This window comes from Mustela lutreola, chromosome 7, assembly GCF_030435805.1.
Source record: "Mustela lutreola isolate mMusLut2 chromosome 7, mMusLut2.pri, whole genome shotgun sequence".
Taxonomy (NCBI): Eukaryota; Metazoa; Chordata; class Mammalia; order Carnivora; family Mustelidae; genus Mustela; species Mustela lutreola.
The window spans coordinates 118,751,896-118,764,664 of record NC_081296.1 but is presented as its reverse complement, the minus strand read 5'-3'; positions in this window follow the sequence as shown (position 1 = coordinate 118,764,664).

The following is a 12,769-nucleotide window of genomic DNA, read 5'->3' as shown; positions in this document are numbered from 1 at the left end:
AATTATCCTTATTTTAGAGATGGGAACACTGAGGCCCCAAGAGGGAGAGTGATTTGTGCTGGGGTAACAGAAAGTAATGGCTGAATTGGCATGGGCTCCCAGAGTTGTTTTTTTTGTTTTTGTTTTTTGTTTTTAACACAAAGCCATGCTCTTAACCATTATCATACACCTAAAAGGAGGAGAAAGGTGGTTAGCAACGAACCACAGATGCAGAATCCAAAGGACGTTTCCTTTGCAATCCTAGGCTTCTCAGATAGTCCTCATGTTCAGCCATCATTATCAATCTTAAAATCCTATCCTTGGACTTATGTCCTCATCTTCCGAACTTATGTTCTCATCTTCTGGGATCATTAATTCTATGTGTCAACTGGCAGGGCCTCAGTGCCCAGATATTTGGTCAGACATTATTTTGGATATTTCTATAAGGTTATTTTGTGAATTAGATTAACGTTTAAACTGGTGGACTTTGAGTGAAGTAGATTACACCCCCCCACACACCCAATTTGAGTGGGCCTTGCCTAATCCGTTGAAGGACTCTGAGACTAAGAGTCCCTGAGCAAGAAGGAATTGTGCCAGCAGATGGCCTTTGAACTTGAACTGCAACATAGCTCTTCCCCAGGACCCTAGACTGCCAGGTGACTTTGCAGATTTCAGACTTGTCACCCTCCATAATCATGTGAGCCCATCCCTTAAAATAAATTTCTTTCTCTAAGGTACACATCCTGTTGCTTCTGTTTCCCTGAAAAACCCTAACTAACACTTTTCCTTCTTGGACTTCTCCTTTTCCATCTACTTCTAGTCCTCACCCCCCCTTCTGCCCTGATAAGAGAGGCTTCCTCAGTGTTAGATGGCAACTTCTTGTTCTTTTCTCCTTATGTCTTTTCCCTTTGAGAAGACACCTATTCTCGCAGCTTCATGATGGATATGTGTTACTCTGAAATCTTGGCTCCTACCCCTGACTGCTTTCTTTACCCCCAGTTTGGAGCTGCCTGAATCTTTACAGGAGGACGTCACCAAACACCAGCTAATCATTCAGCTCCCACGTCACCCGACACTCATCCTAGTTAGAGTCTTTTAACACTCAGACTTAAACCTAGAGTTGTTTCTTCTTCTCCTCCTCCTCCTCCTCTTTCTCTTCCTTCTTCTCCTCCTCCTCATTCTCCTTTTCTTCTCTTTTTAAAGATTTTATTTATTTATTTGAGGGCCAGAGACTGAGCAAGAGAGAGCATGAGCAAGGAGAGAGGCAGATGGAGATGCAGACTTCCCCGCTGAGCAAGGAGCCAATGTGGGCCTGGGATCATGGCCTGAGCCATAGGCAGATGCCCAACTGAGCCACCCAGGTGTCCCAAACCTAGATTTTCTTAACTGGTCCTTTTCCCCTTCCCCATATTCAACTGGCCACCCAGTGGTTCAAATAGCTCTTCCTTGGAACCACCTTTCATCTTGCTTTGGTCTGAATGTTTGTGTCCCACAAAAATCATATGATGAAATCCTAACACCAAAGACGATGATATTAGCAGGCGAGGACTTTTGGAGGTACTTAGGTCATTAGGATTTAGTCCTCATGGCTGAAGTCAGTGCTCTTATAAAAGAGATCCCACAGGGCTTCCAAGCCCCTGTGCTACACAAGATACAGTGAGAGGTCTGTGACCTGGAAGAGGGCCCTCACTAGAACCTGACCTGGCTGGCATCCTGACCTTGGATTTCTAGCCCCCAGAACTGTCCCCAATAAACATTCATTGTTTATAAGCCACCCAGTCTGTGATATGTCATTATAGCAAGCTGAGTGCACTGAGACATATCTATTCTTGCCTTCACATGTGTATGGCTGGCACCACCTGGCCCAGGCCTGTTTGTCTCCCTCCTGGACCATCTCCCTGTCTTCAGATCGATCTCTTCCAGCCCACCTCTCTCAGAAATGGAAGATTAGCTTTCTTAGAGCGTCGTTTTCTTTATCTCCCTTATCCCGGTTTGGCAGGATAGGGAAACAATCCCTGTCTCAAACCAGTGCAAAAACTAGATCTCAAATTAATCCTTTCTTTGAGAATAAGGCCCAACTCTGCTTCTCACCATGTGCTCGCAAACCCCTAGAAACCAGTGCCACAAAGAATATAACACTAAATCAGAAGCCCCTTTGGGACCAGCTGTCTTTTTAAGAGCAGCACCAAGGGGAGCTTAGACGGGACTGGATGGGGTCTTCTTGGGAGGGATCCACCACTAACGCCCCAGTCCATTCTTCCTGCACATCAGGGCTGACTCTTGCCATCAGTCTCCGCCAGGTCAGACAAAGCTTATTTCCTTGGAGGCTGAGCTCAGATGGAGATGTCAGAGAGGAGTCAGAATTGGAGAAGCTGGTCCAGCGAAAGGAAAAAATTTCTTTGTTTCTGAATGTTCCTGTTGACTCGAAGGCTTCTTTGGGCTCATAAGGACCAGTAAGCAGGAGGGCAGTGGTTTATCAGAGTAACTTCCCTATGAAGTACCCATATTAGAAGGCAATCTGTTGTTCTGGTGTGGGGGATAATGTGATATTTGTTATTGTTTTTAGGGATGATATAAATGCTGTGATGGCACTTTGAGAGGAAGACTTTTTATCAAATTGGGCCAAAGTTATGGAATAATAATAACAACGGCAGCTATTATTTATCAAGTACTTAATGGTACCACACGCTGTGCTAAGTGTCCAGCATATATGGGCTCATTTACTCCTCACAATAAAATCATGAATTAGGAACCATTATTACTTTCCTTTTACAGATGTGGAAACTGAGGCATAGCGAGTTTGCCCAAGGGAACAAGATTTGAACAGGTAGTCTGGCTCCTTAGCTCATAGCCACAGAGAAGGAAGGGGATCTGACTGATTCCTATAGTTGGTAGGTGAGAATTCACTATAATTAGTGCCTAATTAGATGCTGGCCATTTGGAAGGGTTTTATTGTAACTAGAGAAGCTATATTTCTCTGCAATGGGGACCTACATCTGAGACTCCTGATAAGTGATTGAAAATTTCCCAAGATACCAAAGGGCTCTCAAATTTGGAGTGAAATTAGGTCAAAACAAAAACTGAATGTATTCCTGGTGGCTGGTGGGTTATCTGGGGGTGTGGGCCTTCAAGGTGGCTCCTGGTCAAGTCACAGGGCAAGAAGGAGAGCAGTAAGAATAACTGAAGATGGGTAGAAATTTTCAAAATGTACTTGCTGGAGTCAGGAAGGATTTCTTTTCAATGATGCTGATTGCTTGAGGGCAGATAGAAAGAGCAGAGGCTTCATGAATGCTGGGTCTAAATTCTCTGGGTGTACAGATAAATTTAATGGATGTTCTGTCACATTGATGAAGAGAAGACCCTGGAGCTGTCCAAAGGGAAAGACACAGTTTGACAAATCTTGTGCACTTCCCGTGGCCCCGGGGAGCTACAGGGGCTGTGACTCAAAGGCTTCCTTCCATTCTGATGGGGCTGATGTGTCTGGAGCCTTCTATACTGTAACCGAGCTTCCCCGGGCTACACTAATGTTAGGAAGGACATTCAAAAGTGTCATTAGAATGATAACAGAAACCATGTTCGACAACGAGTTCTCAGACAGAGAGACCCCAAGTTTCTCTCTTCCCTGACACAGTTCCTCGTGGCTTCTGGGTTCTACCTGGCACCATTTAGGTCCTCCTGCTGCCACCAATGCATAGTTGGCTCTCTGTGGCTGTGGGGTCCCATTCCGGCTTCTAGGGAAGGCAGAATCTCGACTACCAGCCCAGTACCTCGGTTTGACTGGTTTGAGGGCCACTGATTTGGCTTAAAGAGTGGGTAGGATCTGGGGTGGGGGGAAAGGAAAGAAATGACAAGTTCTGTTTTCTGGGAGATTATCTTTCTTTTGCAATATTTTCCTTGGTGACACTTTTGGGCTCCCTTCTTCCTGCTGTCATCTTCCTCTTCTTCATTGGATCAATTTCAGAGAAAGCTCCTCTGACTTTCTTTCCAGACACTGTGGGCCTGGGACTGCCTCTTGTTTGGAAGGCGGGCCCCCTACTTGTGTACAGCAGCAGGGATAACAGCAGGGCAGAAGACAAGAGGAAAATATGAACAGGTTTGGACCAGCTGTCCAAGGCCTATGAGAGAAATACCCTCTTTTCCTGTGTGTGTCTCGTGCTTCTCACCAGCACAGCAGCCAGAATATGAGGCTTCAATCGGGATATAAAGTCTTGGGGAAGAAGCCAGCAGGGTCACCTGACCTGCTCCCAGGCCAGCTCGCCAGCGAAGGACCAGCTCAGGCCAAATGCCCAGGGCTGCCACCTATGTTGGGCGTTTTGTGCAAAGAACAAGTTGTAATTGGATGGCATCCCTGTTAGACAGCTTTGGGTAGAACAGAATGAGGCTGTTCACCTCCAGGAGAGAAGCAGTGAGCAACGAGTGTCCACACACCTTGTCCTTGGACTTTTATCTGCTGTTTCCTCTTACATCCTTCGGAGGACAGCCTTATCCTCTTTCATTCAGCCTTCCCAGGACAAGTGGCAGGTGGGTCTCAAACCCCTGCTCTGACGTTTGACACCATTCAAGAAGCAATCTCATTAAAAGAAAGGACTGAGAAAATCGTTTGAGTATTTTCTGATTATAATTTAACATTTTCTTGAGTAGAAAATTGCAGGATTTTGTTGAAAAGCCCCTTTTTGACTGATGTGTGTCTCTTCTAGTTCTGAACATTTCAGTCACTGTCTTATAAAAAGAATTTTACTGGTTTGAGGCTTGGCAAAGAGAAATGATCTAGTTTTCAAAAATGGTCTTATAAAGAGTATGTGACTTTTTTCCCCCCAGAAGTTCTTTGCATCTTCTTTTATGTCTAAACTCTCATGATGATACGCCTTGCTTTTTCCATTTATTGTGCTGAGTGCTTGGTGGGGCCTTTAATCTGAGGAACGGTTTCCTGTAGGAAAAATGCCTCAGACATTTGCTTCTATTACACTTCTTTGATAACTTTGTCCCTCTCTGTTTACCCTGTTTGTCTTTCTCAAGCTCTAGTATTTGGATGTTGAATTTCCTGGATTAAACATCTAATTTTTTCACAAATGTTTCTCCCATGATTTTTCTCTCTGTTTGTTAACTAATTTTTTAAAAATGTAAAACAAACCCAAGCTTATATAAAAGTTGCAGATGGGGCACCCGGGTGGCTCAGTCAGTTAACTGTCTGCCTTCGGCTCAGGTCATGATCCCAGCATCCTGGGATTGAGCCCCAAGCCCCACACATGGGGCTCCCTGCTCAGTGGGGAGTCTGCTTCTCCCTCTCCCTCTGCCCCTCTCCCTGCTTGCACATGCACTCTCTCCCTTCTCAAATAAATAAAATCTTTTTTTAAAAAGTTCACGATATAGCAGAAAAAACTTTTTTTCCTAAGCCACTTGAAAGCAAACTGTGGACATAATTCCATGATGTCCAAATGCTTTAGTGGTGTTTCCTACATAAGGTCATTCTCCCATACAACCACAATACAACATCAAACTCAGAAAAACTAATGCTGCTACATTACTACCATCCAATTTTCTTTTTTTTTTTTAAAGATTTTATTTATTTATTTGACAGAGAGAGAGAAAGAGATCACAAGTAGGCAGAGAGGCAGGCAGAGAATGAGAGGGAAGCAGGCTCCTCGCTGAGCAGAGAACCTGATGTGGGGCTTGATCCCAGGACCCTGAGATCATGACCCGAGCCTCGAGCAGAGGCTTAACCCACTGAACCACCCAGGTGCCCCATACCATCTAATTTTCAAACCCCAGTCATGTTTTTCCAGTTTCCTTTAGGACACCCTTTATAGCAAAAAGATCCAGTTCTGATTCATATGTTACATTTATTTGTTTCTCTTTAGTCTCTTAATCTAGAACAATTTCTCAGTGTTTCCTTTGTGACCTTGAGACTTTTGAAGATTAAAGGTCAGTTACTTGGTGGACTTTCCCTCAACTTGGGTTTGTCTGATGTCTCCTCTTGATTAGACTCAAGTCATGCATCTTTGGTAAGAATATCCCAGAAGGGGCACTACATGCTTCTTACTGTATCCAATGCAGGGTTTTAACTTGTCTTATAACTGGTGATGTTCTCTTTGATCATTTGATGAAGGAGGTGTCTTTTAGGCTTCTCTGCAAAGCTGACTTTGCCTTTGTAATTAATAAGTACTTTATGGGAAGGAATTTCGAACCTATGTAAACATTCTGTAAACCATATAAATAGTATAAGTAGAAACTATAAAGAGAAATACTTATTAGGAAGAAACCCTTGGCAGCTTGCTCAAGGTACTAATATATTTTTGCATATTTGTTCCATGTGAAGGAATATGAAAGAACATTTACAACTTCGTGAACTGAGAGCACTGGAGAGTTGTGTTGTGCTTCTCCATTCTTCCTCTTGGAAGCAGATTTTAGTATATGTCAATCTTAAACTAAAATTTGAATCTCTATTTTTAAAACAACTATAGGATATAGGTGTATGTGCTTGCATGTGTGTCTATACATTTATTTTCTAGCTCTGTCTGCTGACAGGGTCTAGAAGAGATGCACCCCAAAAGCAACAAGTACATCTAGGGGCTGCCCTGGTTTTGAGATGTCATTCTCTAGTAAAAACAACTAATGCTCCTTGGAGAACTAGGTCATTCCAGGCTAGGTTAGGAAAAGTACAGGATGAGCCTGGAATATCTTGTGGTTTCAGAAAGTCAGAAAGTACTTGGGTTGCCTGGGTGGCTCAGTCAGTTAAGCATCCAGCTCTTGGTTTCAGCTCATGTAATGATCTCAGGGTCATGAGGTCAAGCCCCCCATCAGGCTCCATGTTCAGCAGAAAGTCTGCTCTTCTCCCTCTCTCTCCCTCTGTCCTTCCCCCTGCTCACACTCTCTCACTCTCTAAAAGAAACAAATAAATTTTAAAAACAACAACAACTAAGAAAGTACTCAAAAAATGGTAGGGACGTATTGAAAGTAGGGAGGAGCCAACTGAAAAAAGCTTTCACTGTACAAATGTGGGACAATTGGAACAACAAAATAGATGGTAAGAGTAGAATAAGATAAGATAGAAGATGGTAGCTACACTTGCAGTGAGCATAGCATAACATATAAACTTGTTGAATCACTCTGTGGTACACCTGAAATTCATGTAACCTCATGTGGCAACTACACTTCAATGAAAGAAAAAAGAATAGAATAAGATAAATATCCATGAATCTATACTGATATAAATAAACACTTTAGTAGATAAATAAATTATTTGGGGAGAAGATCAACTCTAACTATAGAATTTTAATTAAAAATATAGAAGGAATGATAAAAATTTTTGAAAAATCACCATTTGGCAAACACCAGAGTAATCATTGTTACGGGCAAGAGCATCAGTGGATGATAAAATTAGCAGGTCAAAATATATTTGGGAAACAGGATAGTTTGTTCCCCACCCATAGTTATTAATTAGAAAAGTAACAATAGAGTGGAGACGCCAAGCAGACACCACCCTAAGCAAATGATCAAAGTTGACATAGCCAGTAATGAGATATACTGATATCATGTGTTTCCTATTATGATCCACTTAGAATGAACTTTCTAGAAGGTAACTGACCAGTCCTCTTCAAAATGTCAAAGTCATTCAAAGCCAAGAAATAATAATCATTTGTCCTAAATGGTAGGAGGAGTCTCAGACACGAGACATCTAAGTGTAATGCATGGCCCTGGGTTAGAGCCCAGATCAGAGAAGAAAAGTTAGTGAGGCTTGATAAGGGCCTCTACATTAATTAACAGTATCGTATCGATGTTCATTTTCTGATTTTGATCTTTGTACTATACTTAGGTAAAACATTACCATTTGGGAAGGGTGAGCAAAGAGACTTGTAACTCTATGCACCACATTTGCAATTTGATAAGTCAAATTATTTCAAAGAGAAAAACTTAAATATTTTTAATAAAATAAGTAAATCAGAGCCTGTGCCTTTCTGTTAGGCACCCCTGAAATGCCATCACAGTTAAGTCTTGAGCTGCTGTTGTTCATTTTCTCCCAAGCGCCTGTCTGCCAGCCTCTGGAGAGTGGTGGACATAGGGCTTGGAGCCCCACTGTCCCATATGTAGACATTCATCCATTTAGTATTTTACCCTTTATTGAACTTGGTGTCTCCATGTCTGGAAGCATTTCTGTTTCTGGAGAAACTGGACAGTTTTTCCAGGGAATATGTCTCTTGTCTCCCATGGAAAGTGGAGGAAAGTTGGCCATTTTGCTCCATGGGTGTGGGAAAGGATAGATGCATAGATGCTCCTAGTGAAGGCTTTTGTCCATCAGGTTGTTTCCAGACCCACTCTCCATCCCTGCCTTTAGAGGTACCTGGTGCCTTCAAAGCCAAGCTTGTAGGGGCTCCATGCCACACATCTGCTTGCTTGTCATTGGCCTTCGTCTGAAGGCAGCTGGGTTCGAACTTTCTCCGATCTGCAGGTTTCATTCAACCAGTCACTTTCCTTGCCTTGTTTCTTGTCATCTTGTCATCCATTCTTATTGTCCACATGATTTCTTCTTTTAGTTTTCTTTCTTTTTTTTTTTTTTTTTAAGATTTTATTTTTAAGTAATCTCTACACCCAGGGTGGGGCTCAAGCTCACGACCCTGAGATCAAGAGTCTCAGGCTATACCCACTGCGCCAACCAACTGCCCCTCCTTTACATTTATTTCTGTATTGTCATTTTTGAGATAGTTCCATGGGAGGCAAAGATCCATACATGCTTTCAATATCCAGGCTTTAGTGGAAGTCCCCCCGGTGTTTTATACCATTTCTCTGAGCAGGTCCATCTGCTCCTCATGCAAAAAACATTTGGGCCAACACTGTGACCTGCAGAACTCCTGAGATGTACGTGAAGGTCAGGTGCCTCTTTGGGAGCCTTGCAACCCTGAAAGGCTGGCATTTACAAAGAACAGTTCATGTGACAGACCAATGCAGGTTTTAATTTCAGCAGATAGGGTGAGTATTCAGATGAGGGACATCGAGGAGTGTTGTGGAGGTCACTTTCTTCTGAGGGCTTGGCACACTCCTGGTCACTTGTCTGAGGCTTGAGGTGCAGCCATCCTAGGCAGGGAGGGCATGGAAGGTGGAGGGGGAAGGCGGCCTGACAAAGAGCATGTGCTTTGGAGCTGGTTCAAATCCCTCTTCAGTCATTCACTTGCTGCATATTCTCAAGTAAGTTTTTTATCCCCTAATATGTTTTAGGTTATTCATATATAAAATGAATATAATAATGTTCATTTCATTGGTTTATTGTAAGGATTTAATAATATAATGTATATAAAACATAAATGATACCTAATATGATTATTGTACCCTATTAAATGGCTTATCTGCTGGGCTTCCAAGGGTGACAGAAGCAGGGGAGAAAATAGCCTTGTGCTCATTCGAGAAGAGAGCCAGGCTTGTCTGTCCACCCAGAACTGAACGGGAAAGCGTGGGCTTGAAGTGGCACTGCCCCAAATATCGGATTTGGTTTTGATGTCTGAGGTTGTCCAGCTACAGGAGTCCCCTTCCCTCTCTGTTCTTCCCCCTGAGAGAGCTGCTGCTGTCTCTTTCGCAAACAAACCAGAGACCTGTCAGGTCGGGCTCCTTGCCAACAAGCGCCATTTTTGTTCTCTTCTGGAGTCTGTTCAGCAAAGAGGATCTTTGCCTTCTTCCTCTGGAGGTTAAAACTCAGGAGTATCTTGGATGCGAAGGGCTGACTCCTCACCTCAGGCCTTCCGGAAACTCCAGAGGGGAAGTCATGCCTGAAGGAAACAGCTGCCTCAGAGTAGGGCGGATAGACACAGAGGAATGGCGTCCAGGCTCTTGGAGAGCTCTCTCTCATGCTCTCTTTTTCATTTCCTTCTTGTGTAGTTCATAGGAGGAGGGGCTCGTGGGCGGCACCTCGCCTCAGCTGCTGGTGGGTGGCAAAGTGTATTCTGGATCACACAGAGGGCAGGAATTGGGGGGAGCCACTTTTGAACGTTAGTGGGTTCCCTCCAGGGAAGTCGTAAAAGCCCATCTCAGTGCTGCCGAGAGAGTTGCTGTTACAACAATAAGAGCAGCTGTTGCCTTGAGGACTGTTGTTCCAGAAACTCATAACAGCACGAGCCTTGATTTTAATATTCTTTTACAGAGGGGCTTGTAGAAGACATTTTGATCTGGCAAATGTTTGTAATCATAACGGGGTGTGTGTGCCCCAAGGAGGCCTGCAGACACCAAGGGAAAGCGGAGTATGACCTGGAGCCTTGCAATTTCTTTGTGATAAAAGACATTTGACAGAAAGGAGAGGGCAAAGCAGGGAAGGAGAAGTGATGGTTGTTGTGTCAGAAAGCAGAATTAAGATTTTGGTTTTTGTTTTGTTTTTTAAGAGCATACAGTGGGGAATAAGATTGTTTCTATTCGCATACAGGCAAATATTTTAAAACATATGTTTTCTGTAACCCATGGATAAAACTTCTTTAAGGACGCTGTCGCCTATGCTCTGTATCTAGGCAACTAGCACAATTTCCCCTCTTGTGAGTGGTAACTGGAAAATTGTGGAGTCCACGAAGTAGTGTTTTTCAGGCCATGGAAGTTGGTGGCGGTACAAATGGATGGTAAATTCTGTGTGCCCAGCATGAGCAAAGGACCCTTGTACAGGCTTCGGGCTTTGTAGTTCCAGATATGACTTGTCATGGTTTCTTCACTGATACCCAACTGCTGGGTAGGGAACATCCAGTGGTTCAGTGCATTTAAGAAAGAACCCAACCCTCTTGCTCTTGGATGAATTTGAAAAATCAACAATTAGAGAAAGATCTGGGTAAGTCAGACCCATCCATCTTCACTGACGGTAACATTAGACAGTCCTCAAGGAAGATGGCTCTGTAAGCAAATAGGTAGTCTTACAGAATTTAAGACATAGGATATTATTTTTTTTTTAATGAGGCCAGCTGACAGCCTACACAGGCTTCATGAAGGAGCTGCTAGTAGGACATTTTAGTCCAGCATCTGCGTCCTTAGCCTTGTGATGGGGGAACTCCCTCGGCCCAGTGTATGCAGGTTTGTGCTAGCTCTGGAGTATGGAGGGACACTTTCCAGACCCATGAGACACTGACTTAGAGACACATTAACACAGGACTCCTACTAACTGGACACTCATGTACACTTACCTGGATCACCTCCTTCCCAGTGTCTTTCCTGGAGATCCTAAAGTTCCTTGCAAAACTGAAAGTGAAGGAAGGGTTACCTAGTCTCACAGGACCAGCTCCACTAGAACCTAAAGAGTTATCCCAGTTGTCCCAGGAAAAGATACTTTTCTAGTAACCAAAAACCATAAATTGGTCACTCTTGGTTAGACTCATTTCTATTTTTAAAAAGTGTTCTCTTTGAGTATGGTTGACACACAGTGTTACATTACTTTCCAATGTACAACATACTGATTCAACATCCCTATATGTTATGCTGCATTCCCCACAAGTGTCGCTGCCATCTGTCACCATCTAACAGTTACGGTATCATTGACTCTATTCCCCATGCTGTGTCTTTTCTTCCTGTAGAATTATTTTTAAAACCCTGACCAGGACTTTTCTATTTATCCCCTATCTTTAGATTCCAAGGAGAGCTTTCCTTTCATTTGTCATTAGCATGTTACAATTTTCAAAATTACAGCTTATCTCAATAAGCGAAAGTCCATTGACTAGTCTCCGGTGGCAGTGCAGAACACTCCTGGGGTCCTTAACTGGGTCTGGGAGCACTGCAGTCTTATCTATGATATGTTTGCCAAGCATCTCTGAGGTGGAGGAATTACAGCGGATGAATAAAACTAGGGGGGACTAATCCCATTCATTGCATATTGATTTTTGTCATTTCCAGTTTTCAGAGATGTCATTCTCTGACTAAATCCTAGAGCTAACTTCAGAGACTTTTCTGACTATTCAGAAGAAATATTTTTGTAGCATATTTCCTGGGTCATCAGGAATGCAATTTGCTCTAATTCTGCTTCGTCGAGTTGCATACATACAAAACCAATGTGAAGAAATACAACAATTCAATGGCCTGCCCCTTTCAGCTTGATTCAGGAGTTTCTTTCTGACTTAAAATAGGGGCTGGGGGAATCTTTGGGGTAGCTCATAAACCAGTCTGTCCTCAAGTTGTGCTCATGGCAAAGTGTCAGATGGTCCCCCAGGAGTCAGGGACCTGAAGCCATGTGACTGCCAGGACTTGGCCACTCCCCATGCACTTCTACCCAGAGACTCTGCGGCCTCTCTGAGAAGCTCCTCTGGGTCTGTTCTGTGGACAATTGTGGTCAACCATGGAGATGGCTGATGAGAGTGTCACAAGTGTCGCTGGAACTGGTGGGTTTTGCCACCTCACAAAGGGTGTACTGAGATACACATGTGCGATGTGGAGGACATGGAGAGGCCAGGAAAGGAAGCCTCCACCTTCTTCAGGCCCTCCCCTTATGAGGGTTGTGCCTGCCACTAATATATTTGGGAAAATCTTTCAATTTCCTGGAGAAAGCTCAAGAACTTTGACCTTAAGCCCCTTGTAAGAATTTGATCCAGGGTATTGGAACACCTTTAAAGAAAAGCTTCATTTTCAAAGCCCTTAATGCTTTTCTGCATTGTTAAAGGTTGAGATCAAAATTCACTTTGATTCTTTTGTTTAGGGAAAAATCATTCTGTGGGAACTTTAAAAAGAGAAAAAAAAATTTTTTTTTAAGCAGTTTTAGATTTACCTGTCTCCTTGGGCTCCTCTTGGCTGTGACCATTTGTCAGCTTCTCCTTATTTTTGAGGACCTTGGCATTTTTAAGGGGTA